The sequence below is a fragment of the Lynx canadensis genome, chromosome D3 (assembly GCF_007474595.2).
Source record: "Lynx canadensis isolate LIC74 chromosome D3, mLynCan4.pri.v2, whole genome shotgun sequence".
In the NCBI taxonomy this organism is placed as follows: Eukaryota; Metazoa; Chordata; class Mammalia; order Carnivora; family Felidae; genus Lynx; species Lynx canadensis.
In genome coordinates this window covers 81,508,256-81,528,981 of record NC_044314.2, presented here as the reverse complement: position 1 = coordinate 81,528,981, position 20,726 = coordinate 81,508,256, and the positions used below count along the sequence as shown (strand labels likewise).

Below are 20,726 nucleotides of genomic sequence, written 5' to 3'. Positions count from 1 at the left end.
ACCTGCAACTTTGAGTGCCCGCAGATGACTTTGTTTGTGAAACATCCGCCAACGTGTCAGCAGCTTGCTGAACACCGTGGGCCTTTTTAGGGGTCCTGATGCCTGCGGCCAAAACGTCTCCCTTAAAGACCGCGTCAGTTTCAGGGCTCTCTATCGATCAGCGTCCTAAATCCACCTCACTGATTGTGAAATGACTGAGTGTGCCTTCACAGATGCGGCTCCCCCGAGCCCCGAAACTTACTTTCCGGGTCCTTCTCTGCTCATCGCCAGACAGCAGCCCACGGTCACATTTCCTCTCCTCTGATTAACTAGAGGGCCTCTCATTCATCGGCCGCTCACCTCATCCCCTCTGGTCCCGCCTCCCTTCTTTCTCCACGTGGTCAGCAAAGCGTATCGGGTAAGAGAGAGGGCTCTGGGACAGACTGCCCACATCCACACCGGACTCCATCAGTGGCTAATGGTGTGGGCTGCAGGTGAGTAGCCGGGTCTCCCTAAGTCCGGGTCCCTAATTAATCCGATGGCAGTGACAACCCTGGGTACTACAGAGGGCTGTGAGACTCAGCTGTGCTCCTGCAAGGGACGTGGTCTATACAGCATGAGTTCAGAGCGTGCTAGTCATTGCTGTTGCGATTACTGGCATCATTTTGTTTAGCTAGTAATCTCATCGAGGGCAGGAATCGTGTTCCTAGAATTTTTTTTTTTTTGACCACTTTTCCTATATTTCATGAGGATGCTAAGAAGTAGATACCCAGACAAGTTAGCTAACGCAGAAGGGGATTATGAAAATCAGGAGAATCTCAACAAAGTCGACTTGAAGAAGTAAAGTCCAGCCCCACGGGCCTCCAGCCCCTCTCTCTAAGGACACATACAGCCCATCTCTGCTGTATGCTACCTTGGGTTCTCTCCCTCTGACCACCAGCTGTGTTTAAAGACTCGAGCAGCTCCTTCTGCAATCAGGGGGCTCTGGTCCCAACCCTGGAGACCAGACTGTCCCGTCCCCCTTAGACTCATGCTTCTTGGATCAATTCCCCAACATGAAGAATTGGGTTGACTGTGCCTCTGGACTACACTTGGACGAATCAGATAAGGGTCACAGGGCCCCTAACGCAGGCATGCCTGCCTCAGTTTACTGCTTCAGAAAGGGTGGGAGGGAGGGACAGTTCTGAGGAGGAAGCATGAGCTGAGATGCTCACGTATGCCTGCCGTTCTCCCCACGTCACAATGCCCGGCAGAGACCTCTGCACGTAGAAGGGACACAATCAGTATTTGTTGATTAATATCCAGTGAGGGAGTTTCACGCCCATTGTCTTCAAAAGCTCATTGCCACCCCTTTCCTGATAGTACTTTTAAAATTCTCCCCAGAAATGTCCCCAAATGTAGAGAAGACCCTTCTGGTTTGAGAAGTAGCCCCAAGAGGCCTATTCAAGAGGAAAGACCTTCGAAGTCCTGCACTTTACCTTGGAAGTTCTAGTGACCTCTGAATTCTACTTTATAGTCAATCTCCTTTACAATAAAAACAGTATTTCCCCTACTTACTATTGAGTAAAATCACGTGCCAGAAAGCTTTGCCATCTTTTTCGCGCAGAATTTTCTACTCCGCGAGAGCCTGTGAATTACCTGCGCTAAACGGTGAGCTCCTTTGGGGAAGAACCTATATCCGTTTTTGTCACTGTGGGATGGTCTAGGTCATAGCACGAAGCTGATTATAGAGCAGATGTGCCACAAATGTCCCTTAAATGGAAAAATGGATGAACTGGCGAGTGAGTGAGGGAGTGAGTGAGTGAATGAGGAATGAGTGGGTGGATGGATGGATGGATGGATGGATAGATAGACGGACGGTACAGTAAATGGATACCTAAGTGGATGGACAGATAGATGCAGGGATGAATGGATGCATGGGTGGATAAATGAAGTTCTATGTGTCCCATCTTGAGAGGCAGCAAAATGAAAGTCTAGCCTGCTCACCCTCTCACTTCTCAGGTCACTTCTCATTTTCCATGAGTTGAGGCAAATAACATCTGAACCAAGGAACAACTGTCACACTCATCAACAACCTCCCAAAATATAAATATCCTTTCAAAGGAAGAACTGAACTGGGCCGCCCCCCATAGCACTGGTTTCTACTGCTGAGTTTAACCAGTTCTCCCCAGAAGTGATGATCCCCTGATCTTATGAAAAGAAAGAAACGTGATGATACATAGGCTGGACAAGCCAACAGCAAATCAGAAACCCGGTAGTGAGAGCTGCTTTCTGGTTTCTTCTTCCCAAACCCAAGAGCAGATACTGGAGGAGAAGGGTGAAAAAGAGGGGGAACGGAACAGAGCAGGGGAGGAAGAGCAAAGAAGAAAAGAAAGAAGGTGGCCGCCATTTTCTAAGGGCCATCATACGCTGTATACATATGTCATTTATTTATTCAGCAAATAAATAGCGAGCTAGGCAGTTTCCTAAGTCACCGGGGACACAGCCGTGAAGGCTTTGCCCACATACCTGCCTTCCTGGGGCTTGTGTTCGGTAGGAGATCAGCCTTGGCTCCATCAAGAGTTGGGTTCAGACTGATGTGTGGCATTCCAACCCTCACACGGGAGGAAACCAAGACACGGAAAAGTTAGGCGACGTTCTGGGATGATCATCAAAGCTTTTCCAAGTGATTTCTATGTAAGAAGGAAAAGACAGCGTGGATGCATAAATGAAGGGAGAATGAATTAATGCCCCCCCCAAATAGAACAAGCCCACTTAATTTCATGGTCCCCCCACGCTCACATCTTGCAATACTCCATCTCTCAAGTCTACAACGGGATGGTAAAGGACTTCATACATTCACAATAAATCCATATCGTTTTGAGCTCTGGCTCTATCCCCAGGGACATAAATAACTTTCCTCCGATAAATGGGCAGCCACACTCTTGAGTGTTTTCAGATGAAATAATTAGCAGCAATAAAATGACATGGAGATTTATTCTACAGCCAGTCCTTCTTCACACGCTAATCAAATGTCTACATAGTGTGTTAATCGTGCTCAGTAGCCAGGCAAATCCTCAACTGCCTTGCTCAGGGAGGTCAGAATGACCCAGACAGAAGCTGGGATCAAAAGACTGATTTCCGCTGCCGTTTCGAATCTTCCCAGACTCATCCAGAATGTTCTGGTTCCCTTAAAAATAACTCTAACCGTAAACCTTTTTCTCCATTTCGACAGATGATTCTACTTCTCGTTCTCCCTGTGTCCACTCTGTCATCAAACCCTGGCCCTCCCACCTCCAAAATAGCTCTTGAAAGTGTCCGCTTCTCTGTGAGTCAACCATCAACTCTGGGCTCAAGCCACCGTGGCATGTTTCTTAGTCATCCAAGGGGGTCTCCCCACATCTACCTGTGTCCCCCTCCATTCCATTCTCCACTGCAACCAGAGTGGTGTTCTCAAAGGCAGATTTCATCAAGGTCACCGTTGCGAAATTTTCACTGACTCCCCAGAGTTCCCAGGATAAGTGCCAGAATCTGTTCCGTGGCTTCCGTGGGCCTGTGGGACGTGGCCTGGGCTAACCTTCCTGCTTCACAGCTCAGCACACTCTTGTTCTCATGTTCACTGTGGTCACACCAACATGCTTGTCCTTCTCCAGCGCTCGGACTGTCTTTATTTTACCCCCTTTTGCATATATGGTTCTGTCTGCCTGGAATAAATTCCTGTTCCCTCTTCATATCAGGGCGCTATGCCGTATAACAAATTAATCATGAACTTAGTGGCTTAGGGTCAAAATACATTTATTATCTCCCAGTCTCTGTGGGTCAAGGGTCTGAGCCTGGCTCAGCTGGGTCCTCTGCTTTGGGTGTCCCACGAAGCTACAACCAACTTCTCACTCAGGGCTGAGGTCTCATCTGAAAGCTCAACGAGGGAAGAGCACAGTTCCAAGCCCACTGGGCTGTTTACAGGATTCAGCTCCTCATGGGCTGTTGGACTGAGAGCCTCAGTTCCTGGCTGGCTATTGGCTGGAGGCTGCTTTCAATTCCCCATCACATGGAACTCTCCAGCACGGCCCTCTCATCTGCGCACGTAAGCTAAGACAGCAAAAGAAAGGGTCGGCTTCCAAGATATCAGTTACAGTCTTACATAATATAATAATGGAAAGGACATCGCATTGCTTTTGCCTTAAGTTATGGAGGAAGTCACTGGTCCTGCCCACCCTCAAGGGCACAGACACCAGGAGGCAGGGATCATGGGGGCCATCCTGGAGTCGGCCATATTCTTCCCCTAGCCTGAAAAAACAAAACATAACAAAACAAAACAAAACAAAACAAAACCATGTCCCCTCAGATCTTTGCTTACATGTCACTTCTTTAGAGAAGCTTGAAACTTCCAACTGAAATCCCTCCCCACCCCTTTACATGCCCACACAGTAACCTCCATTTCCCTTAAATTACACCTGTGCCCTTCTCTTCACTTGCCTTAATGATTGTATTCACCAATAACCCGTTAGGTTCCATAAAGGCAGGGAAAACATTCGTTCATAGCTGCAGACCCAGAGTCTCGCACAGAAATTGGCTGGCCTATTGGGATACACGATAAATATATTTTTGAGTGAATGCTTGAGTGACCAAACAGAAGTACCAGGGGCACACCCTTGTCCCGGATGGGGCGACTTGCAAAACTACCCAGCCCCTCAAATGTTGACCCCCTCAATCTCTCTCCCTGATTTTACCCTTCCTGCCCCCTTATCAATGCCGAGGTGACAGGAGCTCCTGAAAAGTTTTAAGATCTCTCCTGGGAAAGCTGAAAACAGTCCCTAGGAAACAGTCCCATGCTTCACCCTAAAATGTGTATTCTTTTCCTGCTCAGTGACATTTATTCATCAACCCATAAATCCAAAGGAAAACTGAACCCTTTGTTTACTTTCAATATTAGTTCAGGAAGGAGAGAGAGGGCTGGAGAGGGAACTAGCAATTCCTGAGCACCTGCTATGTGCCAAGCTCCATTCTGCGTCAATACTTGGGAAATGGTTCAAGATAAGGATTTTTATTCCTGTTTTTCAGATAGGGAAATGGCCTCAGAAAGGGGAGGTGAATTTGGTGTCAGGGTGCTGGATTCTAGTGTGTGCTGACTTTCTCGATATATATGTTCCCACCGTGGCCAATCTCAAGCCACCGATGGTTTAACAAGTGGCTCACAAAACTCCTAAATGCTTATCAATCGGCTCTCGCCAGCCCCTGGCTGCTGGCTCGGGCACGCCATGGCGCTTTCTCAGGAGCAGGCCCGTGGCTCGGTTTTCTTTCACCATCCCTCCGCTTCCAGCAGATAATCACCCCACTGAGATCTTCAGCCCCCGGAGGTTGACGCCTGGTCCAGCCCAGAGCATTGTTGGGAGAGTAATGCTCAGTAAATATTTGTTGTGTCGCTGTGATTGGGATTGTCAAGGGCAGCCCGGGAGGAGCCACATCACCCCCCTGGCAGAGCCTAAATGAGAATAGAGGCAGATGTAAAGGCAAACATTGGGAGGGACGAGAGACCTCCCACGGAGATGACTGAGGAGGCAGGAGGCTGTGGTGATGGCCCCCCTCTGGCCAAAGCAGCTGAGCAGGAAAATAACCAAAGCGGGGTGACGCCGGCTTGGTGGGGGACTGGCGGGCACACCTCTCATCTCTCTGCCTTCCCAGCTCCTGCCGCTTCTGAGCTGTTGCCCAGCAGATGGATATGTGGACCTAGGATCTTGGGAGTCCCAGAGAGAAAGCGGGTGCCTGCGAGGTGGAGACACCTGGATCTTTCTCACCTGCCCCAAAGCTCCAGGGATGAAGAACCGTAGGAGGCCAGAGCTGAGCAGGATTCTGGAGGGCACCTGCCTCTTTATTTATTCATTCCACAACCACCTCCTGAAGGTCATGTCCTAGGCAGAGTGGAGCAGTGATGACTTAGACAAAATCCGTCTTTGACTTCATGGAATTCGCTGTCTGGTGGGAGGGAGACAGAAATAAACACAGCACAGCATCAGGTTACTTCTCATGCCTGCTGACCCCGGGGGAGAAGGGGAAGAACACAAAGAGGCATCTAATCCAGACTATAACATCAGGGGAGGCTTCCTGGAGGAGGCGATGTTCAAGGTGAAGCCAGTTTTGTTTTTTTTTTAATTTTTTAACATTTATTTACTTTTGAGAGACACAGAGAGGCAGAGCATGAGCAGGGAAGGGGGAAAGAGAGAGAGAGAGAGAGATACAGAATCTGAAGCAAGTGCCAGGCTCCGAGCTGTTTGTTAGCACAGAGCCCGACGCGGGGCTCGAACCCACGAACTGCGAGACCGCGACCTGAGCTGAGGTCGGACCCTCAACCGACTGAGCCACCCAGGCGCCCCCAGGTGAAGCCAGTGTTATTGAGGCCAACAGAGGGGAAGGAACATGCCTACTATACGCGTCATCTAATTCCACACATCGAGCTACTTTTCATCAGCCTCACCTTTTTTTTTTTTTTTTTTTGACTGAGAAGAGCCTATCTTATTTTCTGTTACTACATAGCAAACTGCCCACAACTCAGAGGCTTCCAACCATATTTTCCTATGTCTCACGATTTCATGGTTCAAGAACTTTTTTTTTTTTTTGAAGTGTAATTGACACAGTGTATCCTATTAGTTTCAGGTGTACATGAGAGCGATTCGACATTTTTAGACATCCCAGACTGATCCCCCGCGATAAGCCTGGCTACTGTGGGTCAAGAACTTCAGCAGGGCTCAGCCGGGCATTTTTCTGCCCTGCGTGGTGTTGGTGGACGTCACTCGGTGCTCATCAGCCGGAGAATGGGCTGGTCTGGAGCTTTACTCCCCTGGGGCTGGCAGTTTAGCAGGGACGGATGGAAGGCCGGGTTCATCCGGGCTCATTGACGAGAATGGCCACACCCGTGGCTCAGGACTTCTAGATCCAGTGCAGGGAGACGGAGGCAGGGAGGCTTCCAGGTTCTCGAGATTCGAGCCTGCGATCTGTCCTACACGCCCCCCACCTCCGATTCCATGTGTCATTGTAGAGCCTTCCCAGATTCAATGGGAGGAAACAGAGATCCCATCTTTCCACTGGAGAAGCATCAAAGAATTTGAAGGCCGTTCTTTTTTTTCCTGGTCAGACTCGTAAGAAGTTGCAAAATAGTACAGAGAGTTCTTTACTCTTCACGGAGCTTCCCCCTCCATGATAATATCTCACAGAACCATAATATATTGTCAAGAACAGAAAATCGGCCACAGGGCTTAGTAAGTCGGGTCCAGACCTTATTTAGATTTGGCCAATTCTCACACGTACGTGTGTGTGCCTGTGTGGTGTATACAGAAGTCCATGAAATGTTATCACGTGCGTGCATTTACGTAACTGGCATCCTGGTCAAGATAGGGAACTGTTTCATCAGCACAAAGGGCTTTCCTCAAGAGGACAACCTCAGCCCACGACAAGGTCTAGCGCTGAGATCAGAGAGTACTCAGGTGGAAGCCAGACCCTGGCACGTGACGGCTGAGTGACTCCGTCACCGATTCTCAGTTTCTTTATCCGGAAAATGGGTCACCACCACCACCCTGAGGGTTTGTGGCGGGAATTCGGGGAGAGGAACTCAGATTTGGTTTGACCTGAGCCCCAGCTTCCCTGCGAACCCCGAGAGATGGCTTCAGCTCACCGTAGGGCGGCTCGTCGGCCAAATCGGAGCACGACATCGCACGCACTGTGAGAAGTTGTTGAGCGGCACGGGAGAAAATGCATGTAAATCCTTCAGCCCAGCGCCTTGGAGAGACTCTCAGAGTCTGTCTGCCACTCGTCTGTGTCTCTCCACTTATTCATAACCCTGGCGTCTCGAAGAGTCTGTGTATTTACATACCGGGCTTTGTGGTCAATTGGCTTGGTTGGTTGCGTAATCGGTGAGGTCAAACCCGACGTTGATTGTGTGCCGCGTGTTGTTTAAAATAGTCCATTTTTCAAATAATTCCAAATCAAAGCATCCTTCTCTCATTACTTTGAATAATTACAGACCAGGCAGAATAACGGTCCCCGAAAGGGTCTTAACCCCATTAGAGAAAACCCAATGCCAACAATCCAACTGTCCAGTTTCCACACGTCTTTAACGGAAATTCTACACGCAACTCTCAGCCCTGAGTATCCAAGTCTCCTACTTGCCCGCAGTGTCGCTGAAGGAAATGGGAAAATGGAACATGAGAGCAATTTTCCTCCCGAGACAAAGGAAGGATCCCCATCCCCCCCACCCTTTTCTTTCGTGATGCTGGCACTTTCTCATTCTCAAGAATTCCCGTTCGGATCCCTCACACCTCCTCTCTCTCGTTTTCAGCCCGAATCCATTTCCGAAATGGACACGCATTGGGTCTGGAATCAAAGCAGAGTCTTGCCGAGGTCCTAAGCAACGGGTGTTGGTCTGAGAAGTCCCCCAGGCTGTCCCCCTTCCTCTCGCCTGCCGCCTCCTTCCTTCACACGCTCCACATGTGTGTTCCTAGACTCACAAACACGGCATCAGTGTGCTTTCCTCAGGGAGAACTTGGACAGAAGCAGCCACCTTGTAGGACTTAAAAAAAAAAAAAAACAACAAATCAGCCTCTGAGCTTCTGAGTGCCTGTGATGTCCCCAGGCGACACTGCACAGAAATCAAATTAGGACCGTTTTGAAGGAAACACGAGTATTCCTTTGTTCATCCACCCTTTTGAGGGAGCCTTGCTCCGGCTCCTTTCCTAGAACACCGTGAACTTCTCTCTGTACGTGTTTGCTGGAGAAAACACACAGGTGTGTGGTTTCTGCTCGGCCTGGAAACAACATCAAGTGACTGCTGAGCCTCATGGATGTCACGAATCAGACCCCCAGCACTGGTGACTGGGGGACACGCATTCTGCTTTGCCTGCCTGCTCACACTCGGACCCACCTCTGGTTTATTTTTAAAAAGGGAAAAACAGGGGCGCCTGGGGGCTCAGTCGTTGAGCGTCCGACTTCGGCTCAGGTCATGATCTCCGCGGTTCATGGGTTCAAGCCCCGCGTCGGCTCTGTGCGGACAGCTCGGAGGCCGGGGCCTGCTTCGGATTCAGTGTCTCCCTCTGTCTGTCTCTCTCTCTCTCTCTCTGCCCCTCCCCCGCTCATGCTCTGTCTCTCTCTCTCTGTCAAAACATTAATAACCATAAAGAAAATTAAAAGGAAACGACCATCCCATGCTCTCTCTGAGGACTTCTGGAGAGCTGATGCCGTCAAATCTCTAAAACGGCGCATCACAAACTTTCGCGCACACATCAGTCTCCTGGGCATCTTTCGACCATGCAGACCCCTGACTTGGTGTGTGTGGGCCGGGCCTTGAGATTCTCTGTATCCCCTGCTGGTTTGCCCAGAGGATATGCAGCTTCCGGTCTGGGGACCACACTTTGAGCAGCAAGGCTTTGAAGCACTTCGATGAGGAAGCACAGACAGGCCCTTCCCAATATCTTCTCGTGAGAAACATTCTCTCCTAAATATCGAGGCCATCTTGGGTAGAGCTTCAGAAGCCATTGCAACCAGCTTCCAGGTTCGGGCTGCCTCTGAGGGAACAGCCCGTCCGCAGAGTTCCGAGGGCGGCCGCGCGGAGAAAGTTCGAGAATCAAAGGCAGCGGAAGGTTCTGGAAGGCAGAAGTCGGAGCGCGGGGCTCGCTGAATCAAGAATCAGGACAGCGCTGTGTCCCTTCTGGGTGCTTCGGGGTGGGGGGGGGGTCTGTTGTGTGCCTTTTCCAGCCCCCACAGGCCACCTGCATTCCGGGGCCCAAGGCTCCGTCCTCATCATCAAAGCTAACTGTGCCATTGTTGGAGAGGGAGCCTTTGTGATCTGCTTCTGCCAACACCTTCCCTTCTCTGACTCTGACACTCCTGCCTCCCTCTGATCATCGCCCATCTCGAGATGGGCGCATTACAAAGGCCCTTGTGTGCAGGGAGCCCTGGTCCCCTGTGGCAGGGGTTACGACTCGGCCATATTTTGGGCGGCCATTTTGCTACCTGCTGCGCCTTCTACCCCTTTGTGAGTCTCGGTGGGACGATCTCACACTGGACGGAGCTGTGGTGCAGATGGTTTCTCCAGGAGGCGGTCTTAAGACTTTGATTCCAGGAGTGCTGAAACAGATCTGTCTCCAGAGCCAGAAACTCCCTCCCAGACCAACTTATTTGGTTGAAGTTGGACGGTAGTTATACTTTCCAATGAGACCATGGCAATACCTCGTATCCCATGTGCTCCTTTTTTTTAAGCTTATTTTTATTTATTATGACAGAGAGAGAGAGAGCGCATGCGCACGTGAGCAGGGGAGGGGCAGAGAGAGAGGGGGAGAGAGAGAATCCCAAGCAGGCTCTGAACTGTCGGCGTGGAGCCCAGCGTGGGGCTCGACTCACGAACAGTGAGATCAGGACCCAAGTCGAAATCCAGAGTAGGACGCTTAAGCAACTGAGCCACCCAGGCACCCCATCCCATATGCTCTTCGACGGTGCGGCCTTGCCACGGTCCCCTCCGGCGGTGGGGTCTGAGCCGCCCCCCACTCTGAATCTTGGTGGGTTGTGCGTGCTTTTGGCCAACGGAGTTCCAACAGAGTGTGGCGGAAGTGAAACCGTGCGACCTCAGAGCTTGGGTCTTCGAGCGATCCAGCTGGCCCCCTGGGACGCTCACGCTGGGACCCAGAGAGCCCACACAGGAGGTCCAGCCAGCCCTGAGGCCACCAGCCTGTGAGGAAGCCCGGGCCACAATGCCCAGCGAAGGCATTTCTAAAGAAGCCCGGCTCCCCACCTGTAGAGTCACTCCCAGCCATTAGACTCTGCCCAGTTAAGACATCAGATGACCCTGAGCAGATATCTGCTATCAGCACCATCCTCAGACCAAACCCTGACTCACACAATGTTGCCAAATAAAACGGTTGGTTTATCCCCCCGAGTCTGGGGAGGCTTTGGTGCCCGACGAAGACCACAGGGAACAAAACACCTTTACTCGGAATACAAATGGGCGCTGGGTAGGCGACACCATCAGGACTGTGGCTTTCTATTCACATCATTCATTCACTCCCTTCCTCGCCCACCATTAATAGGCGCAGGCTCTCCTAACTGATCTACGTCATTCTGAAAAAGCGTGTTGAGTTCTGCAGCCATCGGTACGTGACTGCTCTCCACGAGCTGGTTTCTTTCGCAGTGGAGGTTGGCTCGTTCATTTAATAGACGTTGACTGATCGGCTGGGAAGGGCCACGGACGACTCTCGTCCAGGGGTCAGCGCACGACCCCCCCCCCCCCCGGGCAAATCTGGCCCTCTCCCAGTTTTATCTGAACACAGCCACACGTACTCATTTGCATGTTATCTGTGGAGGCGGTGGCTTCGGGCTCTGAGTCACTGTCCTGGCCGACTTCGCAGGGGGACCGAGTGGGGAAGGGAGAGTAGAGATTTCACCAAAAGAGGATTTCAGAAGGCCGAATCCACCTGAAGCGTGTTTAGTGCGTCAGGGGAGGTCCTGCGGCATGCGGCAAAGCCAAGGTCGGAAACCAGAGGCGTAGGGCAGGGATCGTTTTTAAGGAAGAGGGGGACAAACCCGGGGCGGGGTTCCCTTTCTGGGGCACGAGCTCTCCCAGTTGCCCACTGCAGCGGGAGTGAAGTTAGCATGAGGTTCCCAAGAGGTCCCTGCAAGAGTGAGGCAAGGAGCCGGACAACACTAAGCAGATACCCCGGGGCGGCCTGAGCCCGGTGGTTACAAGCCCGGGCTCGGGTTTCCAATTGCGGTTTCTCCCAACCACCCGAGCTGGGGGACTTTGCACCTGTTACTGAACTTCTCTGTGCCTCAGCTTCATCCTCTATAAAGTAAGACTAGATAGATGCAGATGCTTAGACTGATGTCGCCCCTCGAAGGGCTCCGAAGCCGTGGGCGGTCACCTTCGTTATCTGTGCCCATGCAAGGTCCTGACCCATCCAAGTTCAAATCCGCTGTTCCCTCCCTCTCTGCTGGGCTGCTTCTGTGCTAAATTTCATCCCACCTGCTGACCTGTGTTTCCCTGAAGCCGGTCTGAGCCCTGGAGGCTACCCAGGCCCCCCCCCCCCCGCCCACCCAGAGACAGCTCGCCAAACAAATCTCCCCATATCCAAGCTTCCAGGGACTAAAGGAGAAGAAAAAAAAATACACATCTAGGTTTAGGACTCACTTGCTTCAGAAAAAGCAACAACAGAAGCCCCAGTACACATTAGAGCTGTTTACGCATGGTTCCAAAGGCCAGAGAGGCATTATCAGGATAAGGGACTTGTGTTCTCTCAGCTGACCGATAACCAAACACTCCTCACTAGGGTTGTGAGCGCCCAGAGGCTCACCTTTGAGAACAAGGATGTTTCTTCTCCACCCCCACCCCCCACACCTACATGTAGGATCTTCCAGGCAAGCATTTTATCACCGAGATTTTTCTTAAGTCGTCCTACAGCAGAGATCCCGGGCCAGGGCTCAACATCCTTGCCCCACACGGAGGCGAATCATTCGTAATGAGGTGAATGCTTCGTGTATCCCCGTTACCATGCCAGCACCCGGGGGACATCATTCTCACCCTGAGAGAACGCTCCGTCGTCGTTGGCACATTTCTAGAAGAAAACTCTAAGCCATCCGGAAATCACATCCTCCGACAGAAAGAAACCCAAGGAGCACAGGGGAAAAGGCACCGGAACCAGGCTGGGGTGTATTCTGGTGGGGGTTCCCAAAACCCGCTCCTCGTAGGGCGGCGTTGATGTCTCAAAGTCAAGGCTGCTTCGTACTCTAGGCCACCAGACTATCCCAGAATTAACCGAAGCCTGAGGGCCTTGAGTTATAAACCAGATAGGAGTTGGCAAGGGCAGCGCATGGCCAAATTCGGCCGCGACCTGTCTGGTCAGTGTTGTCTCTGGCTGTTTTCCTGCCTCAGCGGAGAAATCGCGTGCGTGTACAGATGTATCTGAAAACCAGTCTCGGTAAGGACGAAACCCACAGAGGTGAAGGCCTGGCCACCTTGCACGTGTAACAAGTATGCGTTTAGAATGTGCCGGGTCACGTAAGCGGTAAATAGGTGAGGAAGGTCCCTTCCTTCCAAACCTCAGCCTGCCCCCTCCCCTTGGTTCCGTGGCTTCCAACTTTATACCACGGGACCCCGGAGAGGGGCGCTGGGATGTTTGTACCCAGACTCACCCCACTCCACGCAAGAACCAGAGAATCAGGTGCCTGCTACCCAGGAAATCCCCGAGCTTTGGTGAATGCCTGATACGTTATTAAATGCCCACAGCTCCGTGTGGGAAGAGACAAAGCAAGATATATAAGTGCAGTCTGGCTTCCTTCAGAAGAATGTGAGTCTCGGGGCGTCTAGTTGGCTCAGCCCGTTAACCGTCTGACTTCGGCTCAGGTCACGATCTCGCAGTTTGTGGGTTCGAGCCCCACGTCGGGCTCTGTGCCGACAGCGCAGAGCCTGGAGCTTGCTTTGGATTCTGTGTCTCCCTCGCTCTCGGTTTGCCCCTCCCCTGCTCATGCTCTGTCTGTCTGTCTGTCTGCCTCTCTCTCCAATATAAATAAAAAGAGTAAAAAATTAAAAAAAAAAAAAAAGAAGAAGCGTGTGAGTTTCATGATGACTTGTCACTTTTCTGGCCCCGCCCTCAGCAGACGTCCACTCAAAGTAGGGACCTTCCTTCAGGAAGTAGCCACACTCGGACTGTCTCTACTGTCCTCGTAAGCCTAACGCCAAGAGCTAAGGGTCATGGGCACACGTCAAGGCCAGTGGATCGGAACTGAACTCTTGGCTCATCATCTGCCCCTCTCCATCCCGAGCTCTGACATTTTTGCTGAAGGCAAAGGTGCACCTGTTATCGTGTCACACGTCTGCTCCAAGCACAAGGGTGACCCTTAGGATTCGATCTCAGATTTCCAGTGCAGCCCAGTTTTGGCTCATGTAACCTTCCCTAACGCTGCCCCAACCCACGCCCGCCCCCCCCCCCCATCTCTGAGCTCGGGCCACACTGAGCTTTTGAGAGCTCTTCAGTTGAACTCTTTTCTGCCTTAGGGCCTTTGAATGTGCTGTTCCCTTGACTTAGAATACCCTTTTCCCTATTCTTCCCTTGGCGAATTCCTATTTGGTTTTTGGCAGAAGGAGACCTTTAGACTCTCTCGTCTGTTAGTCACTTAAGACTCTCTCTCTCTCCCTCTCTCTTTGGAATGGCAAGTAATTTTTTTTAAAATACAATCTAATTTATGGAAAACAAGACCTAAGAAGGAGATTGCCAACTCAAAAGCACACAGAGCCTAGGCAGCTAATGTCACAGGGTCTGAAAAGGCAAAATATGTGAAAATACCCACTCCCACACACATAATACAAAATTACTCGCTTTAACAGAAGTATCCTGCATAGGCACATAAGATACTCCAACCAGGGATCTTATTAGATGATATTTAAGATTAAAAAAAATTTTTTTTTTACATTTTATTTATTTTTTGAGAGAGAGAGAGAGAGAGAGAGAGAGATCACAAGTGGGGGAGGGGCAGAGAGAGGGAGACACAGAATCCGAAGCAGGCTCCAGGCTCCGAGCTGTCAGCACAGAGCCCGATGCGGGGCTCGAACCCACGAACCGTGAGATCACGACCTGAGCCAGTCCGTTGTTTAACTGACTGAGCCACCCAGACGCCCCTAAGATTAAAAAAAATTTTAATGGGAAACTTAAAATAGCCTTGATGATCAAATTTTTCATCCTTCACTGCCGTTACATTGATTTTTAAACTGGAAAGCTTACACCTTTTTTTTTTTTTTTCCTTTCTTTCTCCCATCTTATTATTTAGTTATTTAGGTAAGAACACTTAACACAAGATCTACTCTCTGAGCAAATGTGTAAGTATTACAGTTTGGTTAGCGGCAGGCAGTGTGCTGGACGGTAGAACGGCTGGGGCTTCTTCATCCCGTGTATCAGAACTTTGTACCCTTGACCGGGACCTCCCCGCTTCCCTCTCCCCCAGCTACTGGTAACTGCCATATTTGCTCCAGTGAGTGTGGCCCCTTAAGGCGACATTTAGTGGCATCACGTAGGAGCTGTCCTTCTGTGTCTGGCTTATGGCACTTACTGGGATACCTTCCAGATCCGTCCATGCTGTCACAAATGGCAGGGGTTCCTTTTTTTTTTTTTAATTTTTTTTAACGTTTTTTTTTTTTTTTTTTTTTTTTTATTTTTGAGACAGGGAGAGACAGAGCATGAACTGGGGAGGGTCAGAGAGAGAGGGAGACAGAGAATCCGAACAGGCTCTGGGCTCCGAGCCGTCAGCACAGAGCCCGACGTGGGGCTCGAACTCACGGACCGCGAGACCATGACCGGAGCCGAAGTCGGCCGCTTCACCGACCGAGCCACCCAGGCGCCCCAGGGTTTTCCTTCTTTTAAGGCTGAAGAATCTTCACTGCACGTGACTACCACATTCCCTTTATCCCCTCAGCCACTGATGGACATTTAGGTTGCTTCCGGGTCTTGGCCGTGGTGGATACTTCTGCAGGGGCCCTGGGAGTCCAGATAATCCCTTCGAGGTCCTGATTTCCACTTCTTTGGACACATACCCACGAGTAGGGCTGCTGGATCACAGGGTAGTCCTATCTTTACTTTTTGAGGACCCTCCATCCTGTTTTCCCACCGTGGCGGCCCCAATATCCATTCCCACCAACCGTGCACGAGGGTCCCCTTTCTCCACGTCCTCGCTGACCCCTGTTACCTTGAGTTTGGCTGGGGTTTTGTTGTTTTTGTTTGTTTGCTTTTAATTAATAGCCACCCTAACCCGTGCGAGCTGGTATCTCCTCCCCCTACCTGATTTGCACGGCCCTGACGATTGTGATGCGGAGCACTTTCCCGTGTAGCCGTTTGGCCACATGGGTGTCTCTTTTGGAGAAAGGTCTCTTTCGGTTCTTTCGGCTCTTTTAAATGGAGTTCTTTGTTTACTGTAATGGAGTTCCTTATATATTCTGGATATCCGATATACGGTTTGCACATATTTTCTCCCGTTCTGTGGGCTGCCTTTTCATTTTGTGGATCATGTCCCCCGGGGGGGGGGGCAAGAAGCTTTTTAGCTGGATGTAGGCTATTGTCTGTTTTTTCCTATCGCTGTCTGTGCTTTTGCGGTTACATCCAAGAAAGCATTGCCAAGGCCAACATCAAGAAGTTTCTCTCCTGTGTTCTCTTCTGGGAGTCTTACAGTTTCAGGGCTTATGTTTAAGTCTTTAATCCACTTTGAGTTGATTTTTGTACGTGGTGCAGGATAAGGGTCCAACTTCATTCGTTGCACGTGGCCACCCCGTGTTCCCAGCATCACGTATTGGAAAGGCATGCTTAGTGTACCTCAGTTTCTCCCCTACGATACGGGATGATATTCTTTGGTGAATATTGTGCTTTATTGCCCTGTGGGCATACCTGAGTGAGGCGCATACTCCAAAGAGTCTGGCACGCAGGACCATGCCCCCGGTAAATATTAGCTTCTGTCGCTTTCAGAAATAAAGGAAGAAGGATGGTGATGAAGAAGCATAGAAAGGAATGGATTGAAAGACAGGCTGATACATCAGGTGAAAGCCAAGGGACGTCCTTACGCAAAGCTCTGCAGAAACGCTACGGACACCACGGTTCCTGAGCGGCTCAGTCGGTGACACATCCAACTTTGGCGCAGGTCGTGATCTCGCAGTTGGTGAGTTCGAGGTCCGCGTCGGGCTCCTCGCTGACAGTGTGGAGCCTGCCTGGGATTCTCTCTTTCTGTCTCTCTCCAACTAAGGAAATACACTTAGAAAAAGAATGCCACAGATACGAGGTGTCATGGAACAGAGAGGTTGAGAAGCAGCTGAGGGCTTGATGTAAATGGGACTGGTCCAGGACATGGGGAGTCAGCTACGAGGCAGGGAGAGATTTCTGACGACTTTGAAACGTTGATAAAAGCCACACGCCTTCTACCAAATGAAGTAGATACGAATTTCCACGTATCATTCACGGGCTTCATGGTCTCTTAAAGTGGATTCACATCCACGAATCCCTCCAAAATCCATAGAATGCAGGACAGGAATTCTAATTGAGGTGGTTTGTCAAAGCACGTGTACAAACTCGCAGTTACCCTTGCCCTTGACTTGGACCTAGCGCGTTCTTGGTAATAATAATACCTAGTGAATGTGGACCGGGTGCCAGTGAACATGTTAGGACCTTTACCTCCAGCATCTGAATCATCCTCACGGCAGCCCCATGAGCCAAGGACTATGATTATTACTAAGGCCATTTTTAAAGCAAAGTTGTACGTTTAAAACCACATTGAGGGGGAGCCACAGAGATTTCCCATTATTACCCTCTATTTTATTGAGGAGAAAGCTCAGGCACTGAGAGATTACATGACTTTCCAAAGGACACTGTTTACTTCTAACAGTGGACCAAGGATTTAATCCAACTGGTTTCACTGAATTTGTGTGTTTATCAATGACATCATGCTTCTTGACTGTCAAGGTATGAATGGCAGATCAGTCAAGACTCTCGGGTTGCTTGCAAGCGACAGAAAGCCCAACTGAAGTTAGCTTAGGCACGAAGGGAAATGCACCGGAAGGCTCACCCAACTCAAGAAAGGCAGGCATAATGGGGAGCCTCAGGAAAAAGCACAAGCAGGAAAAGTCAAATGCCTCCTCGAAAATTCTGTCTTCATTTCTGTTCCCTTGTCCTGTAAACCAGTTCCTTCCATGGGGTGGAGAACATCTTACCCCTCACAGATTCACCAAAATAAGGACAGGATGGTTTTTTTTTTTTCCTGCTTTGGCTGAGAAAAATCCCAGGGAAGTGCTCTCATTGGCCCTCTGAAGTCACATGTCCAACTCTGCACCAATCAGCTAAGACAGGATGGGGAGGAACTAGGATGGGCAACTTCCATGCAAGAAAGGAGGCAGGACTAATTTATCAAAGGGGAGGAGCTACCTATCCCTAACGAAGTGAGAATGTTAGCAGCCCAAACAATGGCAGGCAGCCCCTTCTAGAAGATTCCTTTGTCCTGCCCTTATTATTGTGGTCATGCACCGTCTTTTGTGACTACCAGCTGTTCGTTCATCCACCTGTTCTGGACTTAGCTTCCAAACTCTAAGGGCATCTCCTGATACTTTGAAGAAGATGGAGTAGGAGAATTTTTAAAAATTTTTACTCCGCCAGGGAAGAATTTCTTAAGCAAAAGGACAATTGCTTTTCCTTTAAATCGACCTTAAAGGAAAAGACTAATAAAATTTAGGGGCATTTGGCCGGCTCAGTCAGTAGAGTGTGCGACCCAGGGTTGTGAGTTCAAGCCCTACATGGGGGATGGAGCTTACTTTAAAAAAAATGAGTAAAAAAAAGTCTAATTTAAAGATTCTAATTGTAAAGAGACCTCGTTAAGAGGTAAGTCACAGAGTCAAAAGTTACCTGTAACATTTATAACCTGGTAAAAGTTCATTTTCAGAATATAGACAGCTTGACAAGTCAGTCAAAGGAGAAAAGAGTGAGAGAGAGAAATAACATGATAGGAAAATGGGCAGAAGACTCGAACAGGCATTTCATAAAAATGAAAAGGCCTTCCGCCTCAACAGTAGTCATTAAAATGCTAGTTTAAAACACAATGAGGGGCGCCTGGTGGCTCAGTCGGCTAAGCGTCCGACTTCGGACTTTGGCTCAGGTCGCGGTCTCACCGTTTGTGGGTTCGAGCCCCGCGTCGGCTCTGTGCTGACAGCTCGGAGCCTGGAGCCTGCTTCGGATTCTGTGCCTCCCTCTCTCCCTGCTCCGTTCACACTCTGTCTCTCTCTGCATCTCAAGGATAAATAAATGTTAAAAAAAAAATTTTTTTTTTAAAAACACAATCAATTCGTTGACCATAAGAAATAAATAAACGGTGAAAAAGATTTAAGACACAATGGGATACCCCTGCACACTTACTAGAATGGTGACCAGTCAGAACGACCGATGATAGCACGTGTTGGCAAGGGTATGGAGCAAGGGAGCTCTTACGCATTGCTGGGCGGGGGACAGAATTTGCTGCAAACACTGTAGAAGACGGTCTGACATATGTAGGTTTTCATGCCACAATCCCAGTACCACACACGGACCTGACAGAAGTAAATTGCACCGTGAGACAAGGAGAGGAACCTTCGTGGTGCCATCACAGCCAAGACTCCCAAACTGGCGACCCACCACATGCCCACGAACGCTGGAATCCCTCAACGCGTCGTAACATACTCGCGCAATGGAATGACACCCAACAAAACACGGACAGCTCGGCCGCGGCAGGGACAGAGCCACGACCAGTTCTGCACCGGAGAGACCAGCCGCGGGAGAATACGTGTCAGTAAGAGAACCAGGCAAAAGTCAAGACGGGGGTTCTTCGAGGAAGGGGTCAAGTCTAGCGGCTCGGGGGGCAACAGAAGGGAGACTGCTGGGGGGCCGCGGGCGACGTTCTGTTTCTCGGCCTGGGTGTGGTTGGACGAGCGTTCGCTTGTGATTTATGAAGCTGTACCTTTAAGTTTTATGGGGTCCTCCCCCCCTCGATACACTACAATTTATGAAAAGGTTTACAGATATCGGGGGGCCTCCCCTGTTGCTTCCTTCCAACATCAGCGGGCAATGTCCTCCCTGCAGCCAAAGCTTCCCGGGATCACTGTTTGCCTTAGCACTGGGGGCATAAGTGCCCCGGAGCCCCCTGTCAGACCCCCCTCCTCGGGCCCAGCCCCTCGGTACCTCCGGTTGGCCTCAGGCCAGCTTCCTCCACCCCTGGGGTCTTTTGTGCTCCTCAGGTGGAATGTGTTTTCCCAGCATGCTCCGGTCCCCTTCCGTCAGAGGCCTGGGGGGCCTGGATTCTGTTTCCTCAGCGACACCCCTCCCTGTGGGCTGCCTCAAATGAATCCTGTGGAAGACAGAGAAACGAGAGAGTATTAAAAATGTCAACGGCAGATCCTGAGATGCACAGCTGGGTAAACAGGGCCGGTGGAGATGTTTTTATTAGTGGCTTTATGGTTATGCTCACTTAGAGTTGTGGATTTAAGGTAGGGGGTGGGGTAGGGGAAGCGGCCTGAGGGTCCTTCCGTCAGTTTCCGGACCTGCTTGGCCCAAAGCATCTGACGCCCTCAGATTGCGGGGGGGGGGGGGGGCTCCATCAGTTTGGGGGCCCCGTCCCATTTGGGGAAATTGCATTCCTTGGAGTCACCTCTTCGTAACGAAGTCCCCCTGCCTGCGATGGAAATTTCCTTTCTCTCAGATTTCTCCGGGGAGCTTTACCCCCTATCCTACCTCTGGAAGAACTGATACTGAATTGTTGCTGCGGCACAACTAGCTTAGTTTTGGAACGGGAAGTGGGGGGGGGGTGCAGAGGAAGAAAACATCCTATCAAGTGTCACAGTTCGTGTCACCACAGCCACCAGAAATAAATGCTGTCTCTATAACTACAACGTCCAGCCCGGACCTGCCACGAACACTCATTATGCGGGTCAAAGAGAGGAGGGTTCAAATGCAAGTTTACCAGCTTCGTGGCTCCGTGGCTTTGAGGAAATTATTTACGTTTCTGTTCCCTCATCACTGAAATGTAAGTAGAGTAGTACAACCTCACAGTGCTGTCGTGAGATTAGATGACTATAGACCCATAAAGCTCTTAACGCAATACCAGGCATACAGCAAGCACTGAATAAATGTCAGACGCTATCAGCGTGAGAACATGTCTTCCCCACAAAACCATCATGTTGCGGAAATGTCTGCATTCCCACGTCCGTTGCAGTAGTATTCACAATAGCCAATGTCTGGAAGCAA

General features: G+C 50.3%; 1 long non-coding RNA gene across 1 annotated transcript; it reads right to left on the bottom strand.

The window, feature by feature from the left end:
- Positions 1-3,560: 3,560 nt before the first annotated feature.
- On the bottom strand, positions 3,561-19,826 carry LOC115528665. Its single transcript, XR_004344317.1, has 4 exons — positions 19,665-19,826; positions 18,867-19,036; positions 5,754-5,931; positions 3,561-4,536 (listed from the first exon to the last, which is right to left on the bottom strand). It is a non-coding gene; the product is annotated as an uncharacterized LOC115528665 (long non-coding RNA).
- Between the last annotated feature and the right edge of the window lie 900 nt (positions 19,827-20,726).